Genomic DNA, 8,720 nt, shown 5'->3' on the forward strand with positions numbered 1-8,720 from the left:
TACATTACTGAATTCAAAAGATAGGCTCCTGACACCCTTTGAAATATTCCTGCTCTACGCAATCAGTTCCGTTTGGGGCTCAATGATGCAGTTAAGGATGAGTTGGCAAGGGGTGTGATTCCAGAGGACTTGGATGCCTTGATGACTCTCTCCATTGGCATAGATTGTCGACTTAGGGAAAGGAAGTCAGAAAGATCTTATTCGGAGAATACCACCAGAAGGACTCCCAATTATTATCACTCAACTCCTTCCACAATATCCACTAGATCCATAGAAGTACCCATGGATGTTGCAGTTATTAGGGGACCCTTAAGACCTGAAGAGAAAGCAAGGCGTAAGCTTCTAAACTTATGTTTATACTGTGCTGAAAAGAACCATGGAGTTAGGGACTGTCCCTCTCTGATTCAACAAAAGAAGGGTAAGACTTCATCTAATGACCATACAGTTAATTTGGTTAACAGCATAAAATCTCATCTATCTATTTATATCTCCTTACAGTGGTCCCATCAGAAGATAAACGTTCAGGCCATAATTGACTCTGGGGCTTCTGGGAATTTTGCTGATAACACTTTTGTTGTTAATAATCACATACCACTAATAAAAAAGAGTGTTGCACTAGCTATTCGTCTGGTTGACGGTTCATTCTTTAGCTCTGGTCCCATAACTCACCACACTATCCCACTCAAAGTGGTTACCCCTTCAGGTCACACAGAGCTTATTTCGTTTGATGTCCTTCGATCTTCTGTTTATCCACTAATTCTTGGATTGAATTGGTTAATAAAACATAACCCCACTATTTCGTGGTCTACAGCATCAGTGGTTTTCGATTCAAATTATTGTAAGCAATCCTGTTTTGGGGTACACACACTTTGTCAAATCACTGAACATAAGTTACCAGAATGCTATAGTGAGTTTGCTGATGTTTTTGATAAAAAAAGAGGCTGAGTCCTTACCTCCACACAGAGACTATGACTGTCCTATTGATCTTATACCTGGAAGCTCCATACCATACGGTCATATATATCCGTTGTCACAGCCAGAGTTAAATAATTTAAAAGAATATTTAGATGACAACTTGAAAAAAGGGTTTATTAGACCTTCCACCTCCTCTGCAGCTGCAGCAATGTTCTTTGTAAAAAATAAAGATGGCAGTCTTAGGCCTATCATCGATTATAGGCAGTTGAACAAATGCACAAAAAAGAACAGATACCCCCTGCCCCTCATACCTGAACTTATTGAACGTTTACAAGGTGCCACAGTTTTTACTAAACTAGACCTCAGAGGTGCCTATAATTTGATCAGGATGAGGGCAGGGGATGAATGGTTAACTGCATTCCGTACTAGATACGGTTTGTATGAATACACTGTAATGCCCTTCGGGTTGTGCAATGCCCCAGCGACATTTCAATGTTTTATAAATGATGTCTTTCATGATTTGTTAGATGTCTGTATTGTCGTATACTTGGATGACATCTTGGTTTATTCAAATTCTCTACAGGCTCACATTGTACATGTCAAACAAGTATTAACACGTTTAAGGGCACACCATCTCTATGCAAAGCTTGAAAAGTGTATTTTTAACACAAACACCATATCATTCCTTGGATATTGCATCTCACCAGCTGGAATTTCAATGGAGTCAAGCAAAGTGGACGCTATCACTAACTGGCCTATTCCACGTAATAAAAAAGATGTTCAAAGATTCCTTGGCTTTGCGAACTTTTATAGAAAGTTCATTAAAGATTTCTCTCTTATTGTCAGACCTCTCACTACGCTAACACGTAAGCAAGTTAAGTTTGTTTGGAATCAAGATGCTGATCATTCCTTTAATATTCTAAAAAGTAAATTTGTCTCAGCCCCTATTTTACAATTTCCAGATCCCACATGTCAATTTACGCTGGAAGTTGATGCTTCTGAGTTTGCTGTGGGGGCTGTTTTATCTCAAAGACATTCTGATAAAGAACCTTTGCATCCTGTCTCCTACTATTCTAGAACCATGAGTTCAGCGGAGATTAATTATGGAATTGGTGATAAGGAACTTCTTGCAATCAAATCAGCTTTGGAGTTTTGGCGACACCTCCTGGAGGGTGCAACATATCCAATCACCATCTATACTGATCACCGTAATTTAGAATATTTAAAATCAAACAAGACCCTTACTGCTCGCCAGGTTCGATGGAGTTTGTTCTTTTCTCGTTTTTATTACGTTATAACTTATAGACCAGGATCCAAAAATATGAAAGCCGATGCTCTTTCTAGAAAAGACCCTCGTCCTACTGATGTGGTTTCTCCTTCATCTATCATACCTTCGGATAGAATTATTTGTCTAACAACTGATTTTAAAACCACTCTACAAGAACATTTAAGGTATGATTCATCTTTGGATCAATTGGATGTACTAAAACATTCGGACAACTTATACTACCATGGCACTCTATTATATATACCTCCTTCTCTCAGGAATGAGGTACTTACCTTTGCCCACGACTCCTTGTTGGCTGGTCATCCTGGAGTTCATAGAACTGCTCATTTGATTAAAAGGAATTATTGGTGGCCTAAGATGCATGATACTATTCAACAGTACATTGAATCCTGTATGGTATGTACAACTAAGAAACATCAGCATAAGAGTCCCTATGGTTACCTTCTCTCCTTACCAGTACCAGATAGACCTTGGGCAGCGATTGCTATGGATTTCATCGTTGATCTACCTTCATCAGCTAATTATAACACCATATTAGTAGTAGTGGACTTATTTTCTAAAATGGCACACTTCCTACCACATAGAGGATTGCCTACATCTTCAGAAACTGCTTCACTTTTTCTGAATCACATTGTGAAATTACATGGTCTACCTGAGTCAATTACCACAGATAGAGGTATGCAATTTACTTCAAGGTTTTGGAATCAACTGTGCTCCTCTCTCAACATTACCAAACGTTTGAGTACCGCTTATCATCCACAAACGAATGGTCAAACAGAAAGGACAAATCAAACATTAGAGCAGTACCTTCATTGCTACTGCACTCAACAACAAGCTAACTGGCATTCTCTACTTGCTACTGCCGAATTTGCCCATAATAATGCTAATAATTTCATCCTTCATATTACCCAAATCGGACCAACAATTCCGACATGCCTATAGTCAATGATCTTGTTAATACCATTGCCACCAATTTCACAACATTGAAACAAGTCTTACAAGAAGCTCAGGCTGTTCAGAAACACCATTATGATCTACGTAGATCCAAGCCCCCAGATTACAAGATTGGCTACAAAGTCTGGTTAAGCACTAAACATTTAAGGTTACAAGTTCCTTCTAAAAAACTCGCTTCTCTATATTTAGGGCCTTATCCAATACAAAAGGTCGTCAATGTTAATGCTGTAACACTTCAGCTACCAGATTCTCTAAAGATACATCCCACATTCCACGTTTCTCTTTTGAAACCGTACAGTACAATCAGAGACACGACTCAGAATGACACGGTGGATCCTTCAGTTATTGATGGCATGGAGTATGAGATTGAGTCTATCCTAGACTCTCGTTACCATCATAATCAACTTCAATATCTTGTCAGTTGGAAAGGGTTTGGTCCGGAGGAGGACTCTTGGGAACCTTCCACTAATGTCTCTGCTCCCCGTCTTGTCTCCTTGTTTCATCGTAGGAATCCTGATCGTCCTGGTCCTTGATCCGCGGAGCGGCTCCTTGGGGGGGGGGTGTCCTGTCAGGGATTTATCTCTTTTCATGCTGTACCTTTAAGAAAGTGAACTCACTAGCCCTATTTAAGGCTCCTCCCAACAGAACTCATTGCTTGGTAATTTGTTGCTCAGTGACAAGCTGCTTCTGAAGAGACCTAGCCGTTTATACAACTCTGTATTTCACTTCATTGCTCTCCAAACTCACCCTGAGTTTCTGCCTGCCTGAATCAACCTGCAGATGCTCTTCTGTGCCTGAAGATTTTCACCGTTTATTCCAGTCAGAGATTTCTCAGTCTCTCTCCTGTATTGAAGTTACTCCCTGCAGCGTGTGACGTCACGCCCGACATTCTCCCGCCGCGGTTCTCTGTCAGGCTCGCTGTGATACCGCTGGGACTGTTTGCTGTCTGGTAACAGTATTACTCTGCTCATTTGCCATCTCCTGTAATACTGGTCTGTATATATTGCATTGTATGAACTGTGTGTACTGCTGCAACTTCATTACACTCAAGCTTGCCATATTAACTGTGTAACTCTCACCTGTTGGAGATTCATATACGCTTCAGATGACAAATATGCACTAAACTATTTCTTCTACTTACTAACTTGCATACAAATATCTGTGACAAAGATTCATATTGCTACCATTTCTCATAAACGGACTTCCTAAGCATACTTCAGTCTTTATCACAATTAACCTTCATATCTGCTTGCAAATAACTGTTTGTATAACTTCAACTTTACTTGTTTCATGAGATTAACACAGCTTCTTATGCTTTCATTGAACAAGTTTGGAAATAACTAATATTCATTATCAAATTATGGTTTACATAATGCCCTCAGCTTGATTTATTCATTCAGATAACAAAGTACTGTGTGATTTTTGGTGTGTTTGCTAAAGCCTGCTGCATAAACTATTTTACACTGCTTGTGTGAGTGAATCAAGGCACCTGCAGTAATTAACTCTTTCACTACTGTTGAAGTTACATTCCTCTAAGAATTACTCTCCTTTCTGCTGCTAGCAGTTATTGTTGCGTGAAGGTTCCGTTTTCACTCAGCTACCCTGCTGTAGTGACCCTCAGATCAATGAGCATATCAGGGTTCCCTTAAGTTGAATCTGTGGGAATCCGAGGTAAGGTGTGAGACGGAGTGGTCCTACAATAGCAGTAAGCTGTTGTAGTAGTGTTTTCTAAAATAACTTAACAAATCCTAACAATGTGTGTGTGTGTGTGTGTGTGAAACAAATGTTGCAGTTAGAGAGGAGGGGTTTGGCTTACCTTTTTATGACCTGTACAGGAAGTCCAAATCCTCTTTCTGCTTGTTTCTTTGAAGTTTCCCCACCCTATCCCTCCCTGTTCATGTCTAGGTGGCAATCGTTAGATGGTTACATCACTATGGTGGTCCCTATAGTGTTAGGGGGAGTCCGAGGCAGAATGAGGGCTAGCCAACCTATTTCTACAAGTCAGAGGACGTTATGTTTCAGCTCCCCAGGTGTTCAATGTGGTTTGCACCTTGTTGACCCTGGTCCTAATGATCTGGAGTGGTGGGTTATGTTTCCCACAGAGGAGTACATGGCATTTAATCCCTTGTGTGATTCAAAAGTTGACTAAGTTAAAAAAAAGAGGTTTCTATTATGAGGCCCAAAAGTGGTCTCTTCTATTTCTGTAATACCTTTTATTAATGGTGACGTCACAGCAGGTTGCCGCAGCTGGAAGATGATGAGCCCGTCTGCATAGGCCTTTTCGTTGAAGACTACAAGCCCCAGACTGCAGTGCGGTGCATCAGGTAGGCGGTGGGAGCCAATCCACCAATAGGTACTGAAAAAACGAGATTCCTGAGCACTCAAAGGGGATAAAAAGTAAATCTTTATTGAAAAAAAGATATGCAAATAACATGCAGGGGTATAGGATAAAGGCAATCCTGACACGTTTCACACCTCTAACAGCGCTTAGTCATAGGATATATAGCTTTTATTAATGATACCTTTTGTCTGTTTGAGGTCCAAAAGAGGCCTCCTGTATATCATAAAAGGTTTATATGTCAATAGGCATGTTATATTTTTTATTTATATTTTTTTCTATTTTTATTTTTTTTCTCTTGCTATATCCTAGCATTGTTCTCCAATGTTTCTTTAATATTGTAAAATCTGATTTTTTTATTATATACTCTTTGTATGCCTTGAATCTAAACCTCAATAAAAAGAAATATTCAACAACAACAAAAAGGCTGCAATTTTTGAGCTTTACAGATATAACACAAGCAACTTGAAAATAAAATGCTGTCAGAGGGATTTAAAATAGCAGAGCTAGAAAACAATTATAGAGTGAAAAAGCTCAGAGTCCGGATTCTAGGGCATCCCAGAAACAATTGAACATGGCCCATTAAAAAAACTGAAACACTATTATAAAACTAAATATAGAGAAATATACATAGTAAACGGCCTCATTAATGTGCTACTGAGTGGCTCATAATACTGTGCAGCAATTCTTTAAAGATGAACTTAAAGTGATGGTAAATCCAAGCATTTAACAAACGCTAGGATTTACTATCACTAAAAATCAAGGGGAGTTTCATTAATTAACCTTGTAAAAAAGGGTGCTAAACTCACCCTTTCTGTGCCGTTGCACAGCACTAAATTCAGCAGCGGCACAAAGATCTTCTACCAATGAGGTGCCACTTGCACCTCTGAACCAATAGCGGTGCGTGCATACAGAAAACTGTCAGTTGACATACACTGCTATTGGTTCAGAGGTGCAAACGTCACCTCATTGAAGGAGATTTCTGAATTTAGCACTGTGCAACGGCACAGAAAGGGTGAGTTTAGCACCCTTTTCTACTTGGCTGATGAATTAAACCCCCCTTGATTTAGTGATGGTAAATCCTAGCGTTTGCTAAATGCTTGGATTTACCATCACTTTAAGCTAAAAGTAGAAAAAAACTTTTAAAACATTGCACTCAGTAGTTCATATTAATAGTATTAAAATTCACCAATCAACATCTCCTGTCATTTCATCCTTTCTGTGAATGGAGTGGACAGAATGGCTTCTGATTGGCTTTACCAAAAATGACTGAGGTGCAGCCAGGTAAGGTAAGTACAATCTGACCCATGGGTCTCTGCAACATATACTCAAGTACCATTAAATACAGTAGAATTGCATAATAAAAAGACAATGCTAGATTACAAGTGGAGTTGTAGTTTGAGCTCCTGTTTGCTCGTTAACTCTGCTAGGCTTTGGCTTTTTGCAAGCTGAACTTGGAATATCACAACTGCGTTAATAACGTATTCCCCCATTGACTTTAAAGGAGTGCGAAATTTGAAAATAAAACCACCTTCACTCGCGTGCAAACCCAATTGCATTTTCTCAAGTGCGCTAACCCGACATGAAAATATGTATATGTTATATTTATTTATGAGTACAAATGTATATATATATATATATATATATATATATATATATATATATATATATATATATATATATATATATATAAAATGGTATTTTGGTATAATATATGTCTATACATACATATATATATATATATATATAATTATATATAAGAATAGATACTGTATATACAGATATATATAGGAATGTCTCTTTAAAAATACTTAGAACATATTCCCTTATGTGAAGAACATTGGAATGTGAAATATTTACAGTAAATACACAGTTAACACTTTAATACATATGAATATTGCATAAATATGCTTTTACATTTATTCAGATAGTATTGCTTGCTGATTGGTGTCTAAATGTGGCCACCATTCAGCAAGTGCTACCCAGGTGCTGAAACAATAATGGGCCGGCTCCTAAGCTTACAATCTTGCTTTTTCAAATAAAGATTCCAAGAGAACAAATAAAAATTGATAATAGGAGTAAATTAGAAAGTTTCTTATAATGTTATGCTCTATCTGAATCATGAAGATTCTCACGCTGTTTGGGGTGGTTCATACTGTGTGATTGTGGGTGTGGACCAACATGCAAATTGCAGGACAGATGAGAGCTCTCGTAAGAGGGTATTGTTATTGCCCCCAGTAAAGGGCTAGATTACAAGGGGTGCGCTATCGTTAGCTAACGTACAAATAAAGTTTGTGCGGGTGGAGACCTAGCATAAAGTGTGCACGAAACACAACATAAATACATTCAAAGAAAGTTCTACACTCGTATATACACTATCTGATAAATATTATTTATATAAATATCAGGGTTAAAAGGTATATGGTACATGACAAGGTATTTTGAATAAAAAGGGCTATAATATATATCTATGACTAAATATGTGTGAAAAATAATTTGAATTCAATTTTAAGATTTTATAACGTATTTACTGTAAATATTTTACATTTCAACGTTTTTCACATAGTAGATATGTTCTTAGTATTTTTTAATATATATATTCCTATATATATATCTGTACATATCTATAACTGTATATATTTGTGTATATATATATATATTTAAAAAAATAATCATATATATATATAGAGAAATATATATTTAAAAATAAAATGTTCTATGTGAAGAACATTGGAATGTAAAAAATGCATAACTACCTTTTAGGTTTACAGGGAGTGCAGAATTATTAGGCAAATGAGTATTTTGACCACATCATCCTCTTTATGCATGTTGTCTTACTCCAAGCTGTATAGGCTCGAAAGCCTACTACCAATTAAGCATATTAGGTGATGTGCATCTCTGTAATGAGAAGAGGTGTGGTCTAATGACATCAACACCCTATATCAGGTGTGCATAATTATTAGGCAACTTCCTTTCCTTTGGCAAAATGGGTCAAAAGAAGGACTTGACAGGCTCAGAAAAGTCAAAAATAGTGAGATATCTTGCAGAGGGATGCAGCACTCTTAAAATTGCAAAGCTTCTGAAGTGTGATCATCGAACAATCAAGCGTTTCATTCAAAATAGTCAACAGGGTCGCAAGAAGCGTGTGGAAAAACCAAGGCGCAAAATAACTGCCCATGAACTGAGAAAAGTCAAGCGTGCAGCTGCCAAGATGCCACTTGCCAC

The sequence above is a fragment of the Bombina bombina genome, chromosome 3, assembly GCF_027579735.1.
Source record: "Bombina bombina isolate aBomBom1 chromosome 3, aBomBom1.pri, whole genome shotgun sequence".
Lineage (NCBI taxonomy): Eukaryota > Metazoa > Chordata > Amphibia > Anura > Bombinatoridae > Bombina > Bombina bombina.